General features: G+C 35.9%; 1 long non-coding RNA gene across 1 annotated transcript; it reads left to right on the top strand.

Annotated features, from left to right (window-relative positions):
• The first annotated feature begins 2840 nt into the window (after positions 1-2840).
• On the top strand, positions 2841-15403 carry LOC140668778 (uncharacterized). Its single transcript, XR_012047247.1, has 3 exons — positions 2841-3781; positions 11193-11245; positions 14715-15403. It is a non-coding gene; the product is annotated as an uncharacterized lncRNA (long non-coding RNA).
• Positions 15404-21359: the final 5956 nt, after the last annotated feature.

A 21359-nucleotide genomic window follows, 5' to 3' on the forward strand; every position in this document is an offset into this window, starting at 1 on the left:
CGGCCGTTCCCCTACAATGTCTTGCAATTTTCTCCCTTCCCGTTGCCGCCATGCAGAAATTACCAGGTGGGAAATTTTTTTTCAAGCCTCGCGTTGGGGATTGGCCGCCCTCCTCCCTCCCCCTCTTTCCCTCCTTCTCCTCCCCCGCTTCTCCCTCCGACAACAGGTAGAACCGACATCACCACCGAAAAGCACGCTTAACGATTTGCCTAGGTGATCGCCCTTAATCGGCGTCCGGCTGATTTCGATGATTAATTTTTGTCCAGAAGTGGCTGTTAGTATGTGCTCAGGTCGAACGCTAAGCTTGTAGACGGTATTAAGTAGTAGATCGCACCCCTGTCGAAACGTATACTCTGACTATATACTTTATCGCAACCCCGTGCCTACTCGTCTCGAGTAGTATCGCGCTGATTTTATCGTGCTGATTCCGCGCCAATATTCCGGCGCTTCTGGCTATTGATGATTAACTGATATGCGAATCTACCAATGTCTCTATTTCGTAAGGCCTTTGTACGTTTATGCAGTTACCTTTTTACTTTTGTACAAATATCTAGAAATGTTTCTTTTTTCCTGTAAACGAAAGAAGAACAATTTAACTTTAGCCAAGTCATTTTTGAACCTTCTGTATTTTTAATTTGTCATAATGATTCATACGCTAAAAGTCTTCCTTTCGCAGTAAATAAGCGTTTAATTTGCTTTTCTTAGTTTCTGGTAAATGCATTAATAATACACTTCATTGTGTTTGCGACGCGTTCAATATGAACTTGATAGCACGTGATCCATATCGCGTTTTGTAGTACAGTGAGTAAAAAAAATGCAAGATTTACGCGCGGTTTAACGGACGTCAAGATCTTCCTTATTCGGGCATGAAGACGGTGCCATTAATCAATGTATATACATTGTCGCGCGCGCGCGCGCTGAACGACCCACGTCTAACACGGTGTATGATTATCTGGAATAAAGTATCCCGCGCGACAAATCACTTTCTTGTCATGAGTTGTTTAATCGAGCACATAGAAAAAAAATCACGCTTACATTGTGTATTAAAATGCCATATAGGCGTGGCTCTCAAAAGCGCGCGATGCGAAACATCGTTATCAGTTAATTCAGACTACTTTGTATCGCTATTGCTTTATATTTTGTACGTTTTAACGTGCAGATGTTGTCTTTGCGAATCTGAAATATTATGTTCAGTTTTCGTTCGTATAAAAACTGATGTAAAAATTAATTTCCTTACAATCTCTCTCATTATGTGTATAACGTGTAAAAACTATCTAAAAAAAAAAAAAAAAAAAAAAATACGTTAAAACAATATTGCGACATTTTCGTGGTCATAATATTTCAATTCGCAATTAATTTGATAATAATGCTAATATATTTATTTGCAATTAATTCGATAATAATGCTAATATGTTTTGCGCGACGAACTTTTTCGACATCCTCGTGTTTAATCGACGAAAGACGAATATCTTTCACGATATTACATACATATATCTATTTACATATGTACGTACGTTCTTTTTTATTTTTTTTTTTTTTTTTACCGAGGCCAGCGGCCGTCAGACGCACGGTGGTCATTTGTCGTGTGCGCGCATGTGAAAATACGACAGAGGAATATTTCACTTTTCGTAGCGTTCACGCGCGCCCCGACGACAGCGTCGCGGTGCCACGTCACGAGGCATTCATTTCGAAATACGTATACCGGTGCGTCCAGGGTCCGGGGAGTAGCCTTAATAAATGTAGAAGCATTTATAAAGGCAGCAAGATGCGAATGTTCCTGCTCTCCCCTTTCTATCCTATCCCCATCTTCGTCCTCGCTCCTCTCATTCTTTCTCGCTTTCTCTCTTTCCGCGTTTCTCTTGGCACGGCGGAAAATACACGCGGCAAAACCCTACGTCGAAAAACGTCGATAAGGTATGACGTTCGAAAAGAATGAAAAGAATTTTTCTTCTGTGTGTGCGTGTTCCTCCTTTTATTTTTTTCTTCTCTTTTTTTTTTTTTTTTTTTTTCTTTTGACGTAGTACGTTGCGTACGCGAGCTCTCGCGGGCTCGCGTGTGTCTCGCTGTAAATCTCTTATAAATCTTTTTAAGCGAAGCGACGTCTATGAGACGCGAGAGATTCAAATTGAATGAAAACAGTAGCTCGCTCGTAACGATAAAGCGATTTACTGCCGGCGTCAGTGTAACGGTGCTAGCGGAATACGATAAACAGAATGCTTGAGCGTGGCGTAATTAGCACTCCTCCGCGAACATGTGAAATATTTGATTGATTGTAGATAACGCGATATTATCTCAGGCGTTGAGTAACGATTCACGCGAAAGAATTATAGCCGTAAATGCAACATTATGGTACTTTTCTTATATGCATTATGCAAATATAGATACATCATGCGCGCGCGCGCGCACACACAAATTACCATTTTCCACGGCTATTTGACTTTTTGCATAATTGCTCCAAGTCAATAGTTTGTCGCGCCGAATGACGTTTTGAAAATACAAACGAAAACAATTGCAACAAATACAAATGTATTTATAATTTAGCTGTGATATCAAAACTCTTTTCCGACGACTTATGTCATATATGCGCATTTAGATAAAAAAATCTTATTATGTCATATTTATCGCTAACAGTGACTATTTATAACTCTCGCTTTGATAGTATATAAACTCAAGTTTTATATTTAATTATCAAATAAAACTCGGATAATTATAATTTAAATTAATTGCAATGCTACGGGTGAAAATATAATATTAATTTTACGAGCCTTAATAATAATAATTATGTGTTTGTAAAATTATGTTAATAATATATAACATTATAAAATATTCTTTTTAATTTATGGTTTTATTATTTTTCTTATCCTTTATTATAGACAGTCTAAAAATTCTCAAAAAAATGGAATTATTCAGTTGAAATATTTTCTAATTCTGTCATTTATTTTTTGTTGTTCAATAAAGTGTTTTAACAGCGCGTAATAAATCATATTTTGGCATTAATGTTAAATTTCCTGACAAAGGAAAGTTTCGTCGACTGAAAACTACTATAATTATTAGAGACACGTGAGAGGGAGAGACTTGGAGTAAATCTAATTTGCGCAACCGGCGGCGGCGGCGTCATAGTATCTCAAACAATGTCCGCTATCCGCGGACACCGAACGCAATCTCTCATAGTTGGCAACGTGTCCCATCGGGAACCGACGAAAAATAACGAAAATTCGCTCGTCCGTGCGACGCGGTGTCGGCGCGACGATTCATTTCGGGATAGTTAAATCAGAACCGCAGTATATACGCCAGTCATCGAAAACGCGTCGAAGACACGCGCGTAGAGTGTCCACTCTGTAAATTTATACGCACACATAAGTATACACATAGCCGGATCGAACGAGTTGGTATTAATAGAAGCTTGCTTCTCTCGATGCGCCGGGATTGTTGCCGGCCGTCAGACAATGTTTGTGTACATCGAAAAATATGTACTCGCGCGTACATGTACGTATATGTACACATAGGTGCGGCGGGATGCGGGTACCGGTATTAATAGAAACATAGTCCGACGGCCAGTTGTTGTCGTTGACCATTAAGCGATGGAAATGATTTTTCGAAACCAATCCACCGAATGCGCGAGCGAGCGATGCGAGAGCGGTCGCCACCGAGGCCCGTCGTCGCCATGTTCCGACGGCCGACGGGGTACGCCATATTGGAACTCGGCTGCTACTCCAATCCAATCTTGTCTGACCAAATACATCGGAGTCCGTTTACATCCCGTCCCAGGTGTGCGGAGTCAGTAAGTGCACCTCTTTTTTTTTATAAAAATAATCATCCATGTCTTTTTCAGGAATGAACACATTGTGCGATATGTTTTAATAATTTCTGGCAAAATGCGTATATATTATGTAGAATATGTTTAAAAATGACGAAAATTAATTGTGACGACTTTTCTCTCTGAAAGCATTTCGATATTTATTAATTCATTATTTCTTTGAATATTCTTCATCAAGTTTCTAATAAATCGAATTGCACGTTTATGTTTCTATCGCATATAGTGTTCTCGATATGTTTGATATTAAAAAGTTTAAAAAATCTTAAGATATATATGTTTAGTATATTTATTTATAATCCGTTTTTAATCAATACACAATTGATAAAAATAATTTACATCTAATTTTAAATCTAACAGCAACTGTAAAAAAATTTTATATTCATAGGTTTCATTTTTATAAAAGTTTTTTAAACACAAAATACAGAATAATTTCTCTTTTGTACTTATGGTATTTTTATTTACAATTCTACATCTATAATTTATTAATATTAATTTTTATTTTTAATTAGAAAATACAGCTACAAAACCCTAATACTCTACTACTTTTTATGTATTTTATTATTATTAACGTTATGTTCTACAGATCTACTGAAAATAATATATAATAAAAGTATTTAACATAATGATAATCCAAGTCACATTTATGAAAATAATTATTAAAGTAGAATAAAATATTTCTTTATATAATTACTTTGTTTTTGAAAATTATTAATACAATTTAATTTTTGATATTAACTCTCTATATGATCCGACGGGCGGTACACGTCGCGCGCACAATTTTAAAATGTTTGCTTTTAGATAGAAGCTTTTAAAAATATTAAATATTTTATAGAAATAAAAATTGCAATTTTTATCAAATAGAAAAAAAAATCTGTGAATATACTATTTACTAAAGAATCTTACTGAGTTTTATTTCCACTTTTATTATCGCATTACAATATTTAACTTGTTATTATATTTGAAACGATGTAAATTATATATTATACTAAAATAAATTTGATAAAAATTAAATAGATAACATATTCTCGTCAATCAAACATTTTTGCCCATTTTCAAATTGGATATTGAATCTTACTAAGAGTTTCTGTCTATTTTTCGTATTAATAAGAATTTTAGGTATAGATAAACGTTATATTTGTATGAATCATTCAATATAGCTCTTAACTTCGGAAAAAATTATTTTTCTTTAAAACTCTGGCCTTTTAAAATATTAAAAAATTCTAAAAAGTTGATTTTGTAAGATAATAAGTATACTTTTATTTTTACTTGCATGCTTCTACATGTATAACATTATTCAGTATATATTTTATTTACAATTTTTACATAGGTTGAATTCATGATACATTCTGCACTATTGTTGCATGCTATTATTTGTTGCATGTTGTGTATTGTATGACAATATTATATGATCGTTTTACAAAGTATTTCATAATTAAAAAGAACTTCTTCTATTTATTCCCATTAAATAGATATATGGAATATTTAATTTTTATTTAATAGTAAGATATTAAAAGAGGAATTATGAAAATAAAGATATAATGTTAAGATATAAAATATATATATGCTCTGTGCTAATAAGTATATATATATTTAAAAAAAGCAACAGCAGTAATAGCAGATTAACATTCTGAAAAATATCGCTGTGCAGTTTAGCGTTTCAGTTTAGCATTTAGCAACAATTTGTAATTTCACCGATCTGGAATTAAATTTTAATTCATTTTGAAACGGAGAAAGAGAGACATGCTTTATTCGCGATTATTTCAAACGCACCTGTATAACAATGATAGTGATTTGGCCACTCATCTGACTTTACAAAGTACAATGTCGTGTCGCTAATAATTTTATGATATCTTCGACACAAGAATAAGCCGACCGAATACAGTATTTCGAAATATTAATCAAGACCAAGCCCCTCAACAAATGTATATGCCTGAGCGAAAACGAATAAAGAAAGTATATTTACGAAAGCAGTGCGTACACCACGTGTGCGTCATAAATCATTTCGCTGACTCCTCTAATTATAAGTATGACTATCGCCGCTATCGCATCGTCGCGCATTTAATGCCGGAGGGTAGAGTAACAGTGAGTTTTCTTGTGATAACTTTGCCCTTTTCTTCACGAGTGGAACAAAAAAGTGCGCAAAAAGGGCCGACAGAAGGATTCTACATGAGCAAGAGATTGGCACGAGAAAATAATTGCTTTGCTGAGAATGTCAAAACACTCTTTCATAATTGCTTTTTTTTTCTCAGGATGGTCATTTAAACACGTAATAATAATATTTTCGTGTATATTCTTCTACTCGCGCGTATGGGTTACGTTATGATTTCGATAAATATTTTCTGTATAGTTTACGGCATTTTTTTTCCAAGTGTCATAACACGTATGTTTTACGGTATTTTCAATATATCATAATAGATCTTATGTAGTTTTATAAAAATTTATTTTAATACGCGAATTTTAAATTCTAGAAATATATATATATATATAAATAATAAATAAAGTCTTGAAATAAAAAATTTAAAATATTTTAATGGAAAATATAAATTATTAGGTAAAGTGTTTCTTTTTATATTTTATGACTTTGAAAATTAATTCACAATTGCAATCTATTTCTCTGCCTGTACGTATAAATCTGGCTTTAGATCTGCCAAATTTCAATAGAGAAGAAGTATGAAAGACTGGCGCGCCATAGATGTATCATAGATTTCAAAATATTTTCGATAACCGTGATACTGATATCAGCATCATGAACCAACGCCGCTGGAAGATATATTGCTCATGCCTCCCAAAATATTACTTCCTATACATCATGTGTATACATAGCTACTCCGTGGATATCATGCGCCATTATCGGTACCACATCGATACCTAACGCCGAAACTCTAATCGCTGATACTTCGAATGAAAATTAACTGCCGACACTCCGCCGCGCGCGTTCTGTCGTTTTTCGATATACTTTTGTGTTACATTCTGCAAGATTCGCGATTTTTAAAAGATATCTTGTAGTTTATCATAATTAATACTTAAGAAATTTCAGTGTCGAACTTTTGATGAAGCAATTACTTTATGTTAAAAAGAGAAGAAGAGTGAGAGACAGAGAGAGAGAGAGAGAGAGAGAGAGAGAGAGAGAAGGGAGAGCCGTGGTAGTCGCTCTCGTACAATTTTTATCTTCGATTAAAAATTAATACACATCACCTTGTTTTGTACCTTTCGATATCGCTGCAGAGGATGAGCTATTAGACAAATACGTAGATGATCGACGTGAACTGTACACTCAGAAATTCTACTTACAACTGAACCAGGTAACGCGCGTTTCCGTGTTAGCTGTGAAGTAAAATTCTTGATCTTGGAAGACCTTGAATTTCGCAATTTGCGTATTCCGAAATACAATGGGCAAATCTTTTGGGGTTGACCGGTAATAAATCAAAACATAGAGGAATCCGTCTATTCTGGTGGGCCGGAACTAATAGAGAGTAGGGTAAGGTAAGAGGAATATAAACGGGAGAAGCGAAGAGTAAAAATAAAATCAAATCGAGCAGAAGGAAGGCGGACTGGGAAATCGAAGTGAACAGTGCAGATATTAAAAGAGGCTGGACTGAAATGGCATAAATTAAATTACCGGATAGACTTTCGTACAAACGAAAGAACGAAGAAGAAAATTATTTATTTTTTTTTTTATAAATAAGATTATGGCACACCCATAATGTATGAATCATTTGCAATATATTATTACAAATGTTAATGAAAAGTTATTTTACATTAACCTAGTTAAAAGAGAATTCGATTTTTTTAATTTAAAAATTTTTTAAAATTTAGATTTAAATACATCAATTTAATTTTTCGTTAGCTATTGTATTATTAATTTTAAAAAATTGGAAATTATAGTATATACTTATAAAACCATATTTCTGTGAAATATCCGTTTCTCTTACATTTTATAGCCAAATTATATATAATTATATTTTAAATATTTGCCAGCGAGAGACAAAAATTCGAATTTCCAATCTTTTTTTTTCCCTCAGTCTGTAAAATGGGTTCAAATATATTTCACGTAACCCTGCTTTGTTTAGGCAGGTGAAACATGAAACTTGTCGAGAACTGGGCCTTGGAATCTTATAATCTTGAATATTTGGAATTTTGCGAAGCTTTTCGGCAGTATCCGGCAGTAAATCAACGCGAACGCGGATCTGTCTGTTGTATTTTGAAGTTTCAAGGTGCAACATGAAAGGGGCAGCGTGAAATGGAATACATAGAGTCGAGCAACCTGCCCAGCCTGTCTCGACTCTTGGTCGAACACCGTCACACTATTCAAGCATCGAAAACTGGACCGCAGCAGGTACTCTCCTGCGCATATTTTGCATAACCTCGTCTAACCCCTTATAACCAAGCCCTTCTTAGCTCTACGAGTCATTCGCAGTCCTCGGACTGCGTTACTCGTGCTCGAAAGCAAGTGGAACAGTCTCTCTGTGAGACTCAGCTCCACTCTCGTTTCTCTCATCGGCACCCCGCCGATTCTCGAGTCGTAAAGCTCAATCGTAGGATTCGCTCTGCTTCAGTTACGATGAATGTCGAAGGCCGTCGGAAGACTTTGCGGCTTCGGGCAGCGATAGGTCTTGGAGGATGCGTTTGCGGATGTGGTTGTATCTCGATATCTACATGAAATCCCACCGCGACGAAATATATTTTCTGCATTCCTCCGAGACGCGGGTATGGAAGCGCGGAAACTTTTGTGTTTTATACAATTCATGATCTATTTTGAATATATTATTAACGCGAGAAGATGCAAGAGAATCGGTTGTCAGTAAAAATAGATAATCTACCTACGTAATGCGAGCCGTGAAGAAAATGATGAGCCGTGAGAATGGCTTCTTTTTTTTATACGTTAATGTATTACAGTTTCGCTATTTTAAAAAGTTCAATTTGCGTTATATATATATCTCTGTTAAAGACTAACTGCGTTAAACAAAAAAAAACTTGCGTTAAAAAAAGAAGTATAAAATGTCCATTATCCGTTGAACCATCCAACGGAAAGTTGCGTGTCGTGTATGCCTCGTGAAAAAATTGCATATTGCGCGTATCGCGCGTAGATAAAGTATTTCCTCGCCTTTTTAACAACACGCTCGTTACTGCACGAGTGCGCAGCGGACTATAATTTTCATGAAATGGGAGAGATATATTATTACATATCTACATTTTTAAAAAGCTTATAACGTCTTATTTTGGTCTCTCGCTAATTGCTCAATATTGCTCGTTCACTTTGCGCATCGTAATTATATCGTGGTAACAACAAGATATATAATTTGAAATTCTTTCTCTCGTATCTTTATTTAAGAAGAAAAAAGAAGAGAAAAAAAAATGCTTACCTTGGTAGCCTTGAAAGGGCGGCGAAGTCTGGTAGCTTGAAAGAGAAGATTTCGTTGTGTGAAAAGATAAACTGTTAGCAGATAGTGGCGATCATCGCAACAGATGGTCCCAGACTCTAATAATGATAGATGAATAAGTGGCAAAATGAGTTCCTTTAACGGTCTCATTGATTCGATTTGATTAATGGTTCTCTATAGTACTTGTGTTTTTGCACCCGGTGAAAATCATCATCGTGCTACAACCATTAAGAGCACCTCCCCGCTTGTTTACATCACAGTTGTCGTACTAATGATGTTTAATTTTTGACACACGAACCATATAATGCGTACAAATAATGGGTTCATGTCGTGCAATCCTTTCACATCTAATAATGCGATTTTGAAGTTACGAGGAAAGAAATACGAACAAGGATGGAAAGAAAAACTTGAAAAATAACATCTCAAAACGAGCTGTAAATCGTACATGATTGTATGATTTTTGCGTGAGATAAATTCCTTCGATTATTTTTGATTTATACCTTTCAAGTACGTACTTTCTTTTTCGAGTATATTTTCGAGTATTATAAATATGAAATATCTTTCATGTTCTTTAATCGCGTGATAAGAAAATTAGATATAAAAATTAGCGATTCTTGTACAACAGCATTATTTTTATCAAAAGTGTGTGCATATTTGAAATTATTATTATATATTCTACGATTCGTTAGAGAGAAAACATGATACCGGGATATATGTAAAATATTTTTATGGTCATTGATACGAGGAAGTAAGAACGCAACTAAATAATTGTCAGTATTCACGCGATTGTTAAAGTCAGACGTAGCAGGTGGTTGATACCGTTATCCAATTTTAATCTGGAGCCGTGTGCCGCCTATCCCGCGCACGTCATTAAGTATAAACCACGTTATTTTCACACCGATAACTATCTGCGACCGATCAATGTGTCGAAATGGTACAGTCGCGATATATCGCGACACATTTGAAGTGGCATCTAGATGGCTTGTTTGAAAAATGTCTTGACGCGAATCGATATACAAGCTACAAACTCCCTCTTCCTCTCTCTCTTTTTCTCGGTGTTATGTGACACTTGACGAACCTATTCATAGAATCATGTAGAAGCTGACGTAATTTTATAATGATCACATGAGCGACGAATCAATCAAATGGCAAATATCAAAGTGCTTCTGTGTCTCTGTCCATTATGTGTGTGTGTGTGTGTGTGTGTGTGTGTGTGCTGGAGAATTTACTTGCTAACAATAAATACATTCTATACCATAACTTATTGCTTACGTTAACATCGCTGTTTTACATACACAGAAAAAAGTAAGCGTCAAATCAAAACTTATATACTCATATGAACGCGTTCATTGTTTCATACATACTTGCGCAATTTAGAATCTTCTTAAAAGAATTTTAAAATCTTAAATTTCAACAATATTATAATCTTATTTCAATATTACAATTGTCATTTCAAGAATAAAATAATTAGTTTAACTCTAAGAAAATTATAATCTTTGATTTGAACATGTATTATTTTCTATCCAACATTTTTTCCTCTCCATGCAAGAAAATTATTCTTAAATAACAAGAATATATTTTTCTTGGTTGAACTATATAAAATGTCTTTATCCAAGCAAATTTTCTTTGTTTAACGCAATATAATCTCATTTCAAGATTTGCATTTTGAAACTAAAGATATTGTCAAAATAAGAATATTCTTTTTTTTCTATGTATATTTTCTATTATATGTATATATATATATTTCCGTATATATTCCAATAGCCATGTAACAAAGAAATATACGAAAATGCTAACGATTATGTCACACATAATTTTTATATTTGTTAAATGCTTAGTAATTTATTCCGTTTTCTAGTTTTAATTTTATAGATATTTTGTAGGTAGTATATTTTATATTACACATATATTACAGATTACAATATTTTAATACATTTGAAAAGAATTGGAAGTAAGAGACTAGATCTATATACATATCACCCAATTGTGTTTAGATAAGATGAAGTGAGACTCTGACGGAAGTTAAAACGTCGCGTAACAAACGGCGGTGAGTATACCAAAACGTAAGAGGAAATGAATGAGAACAGAACAAACAGGATGGCGTAGAGCGAACAGAATGAGTAGCGCGGAATTCGAGGGTGAAAGTGGGCTAGAATTCAGGGTAAGGGGTAGTTCAGCTAATGCGTGATGATTAAACTAACGGGTGCTACCAATCACCCTGCCACGAAAACCCTCTGATCTCTCCGCTGCGCGTTCAAACTCCGTTTCTGCTCATCTTTCGAATATTCATTCTTTTTTGCCTCCACTTCTCTTCCTCTCGAATATCATCCGTGATACGTTGCTTACGAAGGTTTCTTCAAAATCGCAGAATTTGCAGCTAAAGCATCGATATCTAATAATATCTTGATAAAATTAATCACGTACGTTTATATTCTCGAAATATTTTTTCAAGTAACGTAAAATTATGTATAGTATTGCATAAGAATATCCTTAGAAAAAGATACACAGTTGCAACTGTTTATCAAACTTATTCATTGAACGGTAACTACAATTTGGCGATTTTCCCACTTCGCTTCTGGAGCAACGGAAAAAGTATATGATTCGAAAAAAGCAAAGTTTCCTTTTAGTATTTCAATTTTTGCGTCAACGCTTTGCGGATTTATAGTTATATTTATCGAAGTAACATAAAGGATATCAAAGAAACTATGGCTCTCGAGTGAAAGAACGTGGAAGTCAAAGCAAGAACGATGATAGATGCGACAAGTCGAGAATGCTCAGTAAGTTTGTGATAAAATCTCTTTCGGAGTGATTTACGTTGAATATACACACACACACACACACATACACACAGATTTTGTTTTCTCATCAAAATTAATTATAATTATCTTTAGCATGTAAAATGCAAGTAGCAGCAAATTCAAAGTTCGCTTACCTCAGAGCTTCGTTCTACGGCTCGTGTGTGATTCTCGTATAAAATATGCCATGATCGAGAAGAAATAAAAAATGACAACGTCGTAATGTCAAAAGTATTACGAAACTGTATAAGATAACTGTGTATAAGATGAGTTGTGTAATCTATTAAAAGTCATGTTAGTGACATTCACGTGTGAAAAAATTTACAATCGTAACTTTTTAAAAAATAATTTTTTTTTTAAATGGAATAAATTTTTCAGACACATACGTAGAAGGACATATTTTTAATTTTTCTGTTAAACAAAAATTTCTATTTAATCTTATGCGCTTATATATATATATATATTTTTTTTTTTTTCTAACGCCTGCGTGACAGATCAAAGCACTGTCGTTTCTTCTCTTTCATAGCATATCCTATGTGAGGATTACAAACGTTCGTAGAACGAAGCTCTGAAGGGAGAATACGTCAGAAGAAGATGGGAATCGGAGGTAGAAAAAGATGAGGGAAGAAAGCGTCATCTGTGGTGGTTCCCAATCCTTTTTCGGCCGCAGTCTCTCCGCGAGTAGGGAAGAAAAATGGTCCTCCTGGATTTTCGACCAGTTAGACTCTTCCCTCCATCGTCTCTCTCCGTACGTTTACCTTTGTTCAACCTGTTTCCAAGGTATATATTTCGTTATGTTCACAACTTTATAAAAAATGTAGAGAAACTTACCAAAATTATATAAAATCTTCAAGAAATTTCTCATCAACGCCATTTACGATTAATCTCTTTCTCTCCTTTTAGAAAAAAAAAAAAAAAAAAAAAATCATTTGAAATGTTGAAACTTATAATTTTATATTCAGCGAGAAATTAAATGTTTCGGCAATTTATAAAAAATGGTCATAAACATCCTGACCTCTTGACATTTGAATATTTCTGATACTTAATTTTTTTCAAAGTTTAATTATAATTTTGAATTAATTTAAAAATCAATTACATAATCACCGATATTTTTAGCGTCTTTATACGCAAAAATATATATAAATCAATCGGACAAATATAGCTGATAAAAATGTGAAAGTATTTTGCAAAAGTATTTGAAAGAACAGATACAATTGTCGCGTGATTGCGGCGCAGTATGCACTTGCGGGAATATTTCTCGCTCGCGTCGAAACTTACAAAGTATCGTATCCGCCACACGCCGCAGCGTTTTGCGTGGTAGTTACAGGCAGTGATGGGGAAAGAGCGAGGGCAAAGCCAGGGTTCGCCTGGCGTTGTTCGCTCGCGTCCCGGCGCGCAACAAAAGCGTGATAAATCGAGTACATTAATTCGCATTTTACCTTTGTTTGCGTTATGGAATACAATATTAAATGGAATGGGCGCACAATAGATAATACTGGGCGCCATCATTTACGTTGGAGCGCGAAGCGGACGAGAGCGAGACGTTACTTAAGTTGTCCAGGGGGTTGCCTGGAATTTCGCTCCACAGCAATTGCCTGTTTGTTGTTTGTTCCCGTTGAAATTTCTTCGTTTCGTTCTTGGCACCTTTCCCTTCAAAGTTGTTGAACGACGCTCTTCAATATATTTGATTATTATATTTTTTTTTTCTTTTAGACATTGTTGTTAACATTAGTTATACCGTGATATAATATGGGCAACAAAATAATACGAAATAATAATAAAAAATATTGGATGCATGCATAATTAAAATAGACTAGATTTCTTTTTGGATGCTTTTACGATATTGTACGTTACACGCAAATCTCGATTTCTATTTTATTTATCGAGCAGTTGCCGATTTTTACTCACTGGTAGATGACATTCCCGGCTCTGCCACCGAAACTTAAGGTCTGTGGAACTCGCTAGCTGCAGATGGTGTTGGCAGGCTTGGGTGACGCATGGATTCGATTTCTGGGAGCTCGTGATTCCGCTCGGTTAGCTCCCGCGTCACTCCCAGCAAACCCCATTACCCGACCCCTCGCCTCTGCCATACCGCCATTTCTATTCCCCGTTCAGTGTCGTGGAATCCAGCTTCCTACGCAGTCTAGCATGGTATCCATATCTACCTAACGTACATACGAATTATGTCATTGCCACATACATACGTACGTAGACCAACAGTTGCGGACAAAAAGGATTCGAGGAATGATGATAATGTTGTTTCGAACATATATTCACTTCCTATCATTCTTTTTTTACAAAATTTAGAAAATTTATTCGTTCTATCGAAATTTATACATACATTTGCAAAATTTAAAATAATTATAATATTGAATATATATTTTTTTTCTCTCTTTCTATTGTATATGTTTTTTATATATATGTGATATCAATAAGTAAAGAGCGTTACGCTAAACACGTTATCGCTTATATACGTATATCTAATTAAAGCAGTTTAAAAATTTATTTTTTTTTTTTAGATAAAGTGTCTATAACGCGTAGCGGAAGTAATTGCAAGCGACACGACTCATTATATGCACGAATAAACTCAACTTTCGAGACCAATCGATTATCTGCTCGCTCCCCGCAAAGCTTGTCGTTCAGGATCCTCCACCACTTCCTGCCACCCCACACCGATATTCATTACTCCCAGCAATGGTGAAGTAATTTAATTTGTTGCAGGATTTGTGGAATGTTAATGAAAACAGGACAGGCATCCCTATACCAATTTCTGATTAAACTTTGAAGCAAACTGAACATTGGAGGCTGTGCTAAAATAGTTCAAAACCTTCGATAACCGATTTGTTCTTTTTACGAAATTACATAGCATTAACTAATAGACATATATATTCGACACAGCTAAATATATAGCTTTATTACAAAAGTACGATTTGTGAATAAATCGATATTAAATTATGGAATCAATTTACATGAAATGGAAATATATCAAGCGAAATTTTATATATATATATATATATATAAATGAACTTTTTGTTATTTGCGTGGAAAATTTTATTATTTGCAAAAATTGTGGACTCGAGATAATTTTTTATATTTAAATAATATTCTTTTATTACGGTTTTTAATTTTGAAAATACTGCGAAAAATAATTAATTAGATGAAATATTTGCATCATCTTGTTCAGCGTATATATGTATAATTTTTCGATAATAATTGCCAGAGATAAATCTAATGTTCATCTTCGCTGGACCAAAGATTGTAGATACTAGTTTGCATGTCAATGTCCGGTTGCGTGTATGGGCGAGTCTGGGTCGAGAACAGCGTAGCTCAACGTCCGGCAGTTCAGGAGGGTGGAACAGGGATGAGGGTACTCGCTCAACCCGGTAATGGAATACCTTCGCGAAGGAACGCAATCACGCTGATGTTTCGGAACCCCAAGGCTGCCACGAGGGATTTCTGCGTTCATGAACAGATCAGGCCTGCGCGCTCCTTCTTCCTCTCCCTTCCGCTCGTTTCTCTAATTCTTGCGCTCTGTTTCCTCTTTGTTCGACTCGTGATCAATGAAGTAACGTGAACAGCCGACTATTCCTTTAATACCATTTAATAATATGTTCGTTGAATTTTTCAAAGTCTTATAAAAGAGTAAAATATATAAACTCAGAATATTTTTCTTTTTTTTATTTAAAAATTTTTATAGAAACGTGCTATTATTTTTCTTACGCGGGTCAGTTTTTGACGAATTCTGTACTTTCGCGAGTATGAATCATCAAGCTGCCCGGGTCCACCTCTAGCCAACTTTCTCGTAACATTTTTCTCTTCGCGCTGAGCAACATAACCCATCTTATCCCCGAGACACCACTACACGCGAGGCGTGAAATCTTCCTTACTAAGACTCCGTCAAAGTTATGAATTCTTTCGAAAATCTTGGTGGTGATCCTTCGAAGTTGCGCGCTCGACAGGGATCAAAGAACTTGGCGTGGCAATGTCTGAGGGATGGAAAGGGGGTGGATCAAGTCGCCTTAGGATGAAGCTTCAGGCATCTTCAGCGGAAGGAGCTGGACGAAGACGAAGACAACGAAGAAGAAAAACGAAAGCGACGTAGAAAAGGAGGACGAGGATGCGACGTATAAGATGAGGGTTTTTGGTGAGAAGGACATAGGAGGGTTGGCGGGGGAGGAGGAGGAGGAGAGGGGATCAGTGGAAAGGGATGAGAGAATCGTGGAGTTTGAGACGATGTTGAGGAAGGAAGGGGGAGGGCGCGCAAGCAACGTGGAATACAAAGCAGCGGCCGAAGAACCATCGGATGAGAAGAGGGGAGAGTGGAAGAGAGAGACGAGTAGGTGGAGAGGGTGCACAGAGAGCCGAGAGCGCCTTCCCAAAGACCAGACCTCCTGCTGTCTATTCAAACCGCATATGATTTACCGCCGTGGATAATCTGTAAATATATTTATTTTGATTTTGTACACAACATGATTTTATTTCCTCGTGTCTCGCGTGTGTGTGTGTGTGCACTCTTTTTCTTATTTAGTCAGATTTACTCTATTTAATCGAATTTTCTTTGTTAGGTTAAAAGAAATACTAAATTAATTTTACGCGAAATAACGTATAAGTTTTAATTTGTTTTATTTTACATGCTCGTATAAGTTTTAAATGACATCCAATATACATTTCAAAATAATAGATCAAAGTCAATGTTTTTATACTTTTGCAGATATTTCTGCAAGTTTGAAAAATTCTTGAATATTCTCGGAAGTTTATGTAAATGAGTTTTCTTTTATCCGGAGTAAATTTGTGAATAAATAATACACTTAAAATTATTTGTCGCATGCTTCCCATAAACTGATCCCTCGATCATAGGCGCTAATCAAAGGAACGCCAGATTTATTGTCCGCCATTCCGCATTTGCGCGGACACTGTGCACCCGCAGTTCCCGCAAGGACGGTTTGACGAAGGAGATGCGAGAGAAGGTCGAATCGAGGGCAAGGGGATGAACAGAGACGGTCCGTGCGACAGCCACGAGGGAGCAGAGAACAGGGAGACGGGAAACACAAGCGGGAGGGGAATGAAGAGAGGAACGAAGGCCGCCATGATATCAGTCTTGCTTGCGCCGACAGTTCGTCATTTGTCACTGTCGCGGCCATTAATAACTCCGCCATTCTGTCACTGTGGATAATACGAGTAGGTCTCCGCACTTGGGCTGTTGTAGCTATTGGCTCTGGGTAGGGGTGGTGTTCCGTTCAATTCAGTTCAGTTTAAGGGGTCGCTGCGACGGATTGGAAGGGCATGCTATTTAAGGGGATGTCACTCATATCGGACCATCATGGCGTGTAGTCTCCGTGTCCAACTTGGCTGATACTGATGCTGATGCGAATGATGCCCTGTATCTCCTCGGATGATGCGCGGATTTCTTTCTCCCTTCTTTTCGGGGTTCGTGTCTCTCCGGACTTTGACCCGCCGGGCTCGAAATTAGATCTCGTCTTCCGTATCTTTATACAGCATGTCTCTATACGAGTCATAGACTGAAATTTCCGCAGTGCGGTACGACTCGAAAAAGAAAAAAAAAAAAAAAAAAAATGCGAGAACTCCTACATCACACTTGCACGCCAAACTGTCTCGCTAGAGTTTTTATTGTGTCCGAATTGCGAAAGGTGCGGAGAATTATTGTGAAAGCACCAACGTGTGGGCGTTAACACCAGAGAGCTCGTGTGGTACAGACGAGAAGGGTTGGGGATGGTTCTGCAGCTTGTTGGTATTATATAAGCGTGCTCGACGAGCGGCCATTTCAAAAATGAAAAAAAATAACGAAAAAAAAGATTACGTCCTGGGGTCTTCCATGATGCCGCTGCCGACACGGCTTTTTAATTAGAGCCGGCAGCGCACCAACACCTGACATTGTGCAACACCAACTCCTTTATCAAAGTATCATTTTCGTTTCGTCGAATTTCAACAAGAATGGTGCACGCACAGACCGATAAAAAAAAGAGAGAAAAATTCCATTTTACCGGTAACAACTTTCGACCGAACATTAATCGCTCTAGCGTTTAACGGATGGAAGGTAAGTAATCGTTTGATTGGTTGCTCCATTTTCCTGATGAAAGAAGAGATAAAATATTACTTTTATACAACTAGAATTTGCAACTATTACATGTATATTTTACAATATAATTGTTATGTGTGTGTATAGCTTTGTAATTTTAATATTTCTCTCTCTTCCTCTCTCTCTTTCTCTCTTTTATATAAATCTATATAAGAATTTAATAAAGAAAGAGAGAGAAAATATTAAAATTACAAAGCTAATACACACACGAACAATTATATATTACGTATAATAGTTGTAAATTGTAGTATAAAAGTAATAATTTATCTTTGCTTTTTTTCACTAAAAAAATGGAGCGATTAATCAAACAATTATTTATTTTCTATCCGTTATATATGTATAAATTATATAATAAATATTAAAAACTTAATATAATACAAACTTTTTATATAATAAACATTTATTTGAGGAAATTTCATTAAATCAAAGAGATAGGACTTACTTACTTGCATAAGAACATTTTATTTTCGACTTTGTTTCACTCGTTATATAAAAGCGCCAGCCATGATTTATTATGGTTTGCGATTTTCTTAAAATTTTTGCCGCTCTTCCGAGGGTGGTTCGCGGATGAAAGACTGTGGTGGCAGTATAGGATTGGTTCATCGGGGCGTGTAGCGCGCGCGGGTAACCCCCCGTCGATCCAACGTTCGTCCGCGACGCGGAAGCGAAGGGAAATAAATTACACGGCGGCGTCCAGCAGCTACGTCTATTCGCTTCACCCTCCCGAGGCCTCGCAAGACTCTCTCCTAGTAGTACCCCCTGCCGCCCCGTCCCTCTTCATCCTTCTTCACGGTTCATCCGAGCTCCCTCCGTGACACTCACCCACCCGCGGATCGTTCCTCATTCCACTTTCACATCCAGCCTGCCGCTAGAGCGCGAGTTCGATCGGGCAATCCAACCGTTATTAATGCTCTTCAATTTTCAGACTTTACCGTTATCCCCCTGCAGAAACAAACGCGCCGAGCAAATAATGTAATCAGAACCCATCTTCATCAATCCAATGTTGAATTACAGCGGCCGTTTTACCTTTTTCGCGGACGATACGTGACACGTGACATTTTCAATTTCAGTAAAAGTTATCTGTGGCATATACGCGATTAATAAACGGTTCACTGACTATCTGTCGACATTTTCCCGTTTGCCAACTTGTATTTTATCGGTTGACACAGTTATTATTAACGTCTTTTGGTTTCCAAGCAACTTACAGTTACTTTGCAATAGCAAGAAATAAAATATGTAAGTAGAATAGCTCAAGCTCTCTAAAGAAATTGCTAAATAATTTTTTTTTTTTTTTGTAAAAAAAGAATATGTTAAATTTTTCATTATACGACATATGTATCAGTACATATAGTATAATAGTAAATGTCATTTTTAGACGTAATTTAACCCTAAATGACTTATTACATATTTTAAGTTAACTAGTCATTTTCTGTAGATCAAAATACAATAAACGTAATAATTTATCACTTTTGACGAACCAACCTAATTTACGGCAATTATAGTAATTTTCGAGTTTACACAGCGAAACAATCGATTTTCTTCCATTGTCTTTATAGAACATCGATGTTCAATATTTGCGATGTCATTTCTAGAGCTTATTGTGAATGCAGGTTCTATTTTCGACCGGTTACAACAGTATCATTAAGATCTCATTATTCAAATTCGACCCTTGCATATTTAATGATCTACTGTACCCCCTTTGTATCGCGCATATAACTACTATATATAAGAAGTGCTACTGAGATAAAGCATAATATTGCGATTCCTGGCAACGTAATGATGATGACCGGTTTGCTCCTGCGTGGATAGGTAGGTAAGGCCGGATACATAATATGCCGGATACATAATGTGAAAAGAGCCCATTTTGTTCATGCCCAAAGCAGGCGCAAGTAAAACAACTGGTTACTAAATTTCAGTTATCAAATCTAAAGAGGCGACTCTGAGATAAAGATGCTAAAAGTAGTAGAATTGTTTCGCGCGGCTTTAAACATTATCAAATTAATTGTAATAAAAATACTAAAAGAAATAACGTGATGTATTTATTTATTGTACAATTACGCGACAAAAGTAATTAAAATAAAGTTAAATGCTACGTATGAGATTCTCTGGAAAAAGTCTTTTAAAATGTTTTTATCTTTGTGCCAACCTTTATATATACGTCTCTGGTTAAAAGTTTGCGATGGTATTTTAGGACATCATAATTACTTTTCTTCAGTAGCAGAGCCATCCAGAAAGTGATTAATAGTCCCCTTTCCGTTGAGTAAAATGTTCTTAGCATCAGCCTTGAAATAGCCTTGTAGTCTTAGAATAGTCTTGAAACAAAAGTCGCAGCATAAACTTGTAAAATTAATTTTGCTTATTAATTGCAAGTACAAATATGAATTATTTGTAGTTGTGTAATCAAGATTTTATTAGATTAATTATTATAAGAGAATATTGGCTATAGAGGCCGATGTAATAATATATATTTATTTCGTACTTAACCGTAAAACACTCATAGAAAATGAAGAAATTAATTTTATTTAGCAGGTAGAAGTTTCGAAATATATATATATATACATATATATAGTCCGACAAATATCCATCAACTTGATATCTTTGTTCTTGAGGTGTGTTCTTGTTGTAAGATACCAAAGGATAGATACAAACGTAGGTCAAGTCAATTGGAGATTCGAGAAAGAAGAACAAGCGTGGAAAAACAGAGCCTTCCCTTTTGTTATAGTGACGATCTATCAAACGTCACGTATCGCTTTTTTTGAACGACTCGCGCTCGAGCTCACGAATCCGCTGTTTTCGGCTCAGCAGCTGCCGTAATCTTCTTCATCCGACCTCCGTCTTCCGTTCCACCAGGCAGCTGTGACGGAGCTTTGTACCTAAGAAATCCTACGAACTTTGACGAGGATCGACAGACTCAAAGGCATTAAAATCTGTCGCGTCGCTTCTCATGGCGTACCTACAACTGACCGCCATTTTTCAGAGGTGTCATCCAGCATGATAACTGATACGTTTATAAGATACACGAATAAATATGTTGATGCATAATGTGGAATAGTCACAACTGCTTTAGCTCGGCTAACAAATTAAACCAATTTAGGTACAGTGATTTGTATTGGTATTATTTAATATTTCAATTCTATAATTTGAATAACAGTGAAAAATTTTTATGATCCTAAAAATATTTTTGTTTTAACGAATCTGAATTTGCAAATAATAAATTAGATAAGTTGGCGTATATATTAAGGTAAGTAATATAATTAAAGAAATAATAA

This window comes from Anoplolepis gracilipes, chromosome 8, assembly GCF_047496725.1.
Source record: "Anoplolepis gracilipes chromosome 8, ASM4749672v1, whole genome shotgun sequence".
NCBI lineage: Eukaryota > Metazoa > Arthropoda > Insecta > Hymenoptera > Formicidae > Anoplolepis > Anoplolepis gracilipes.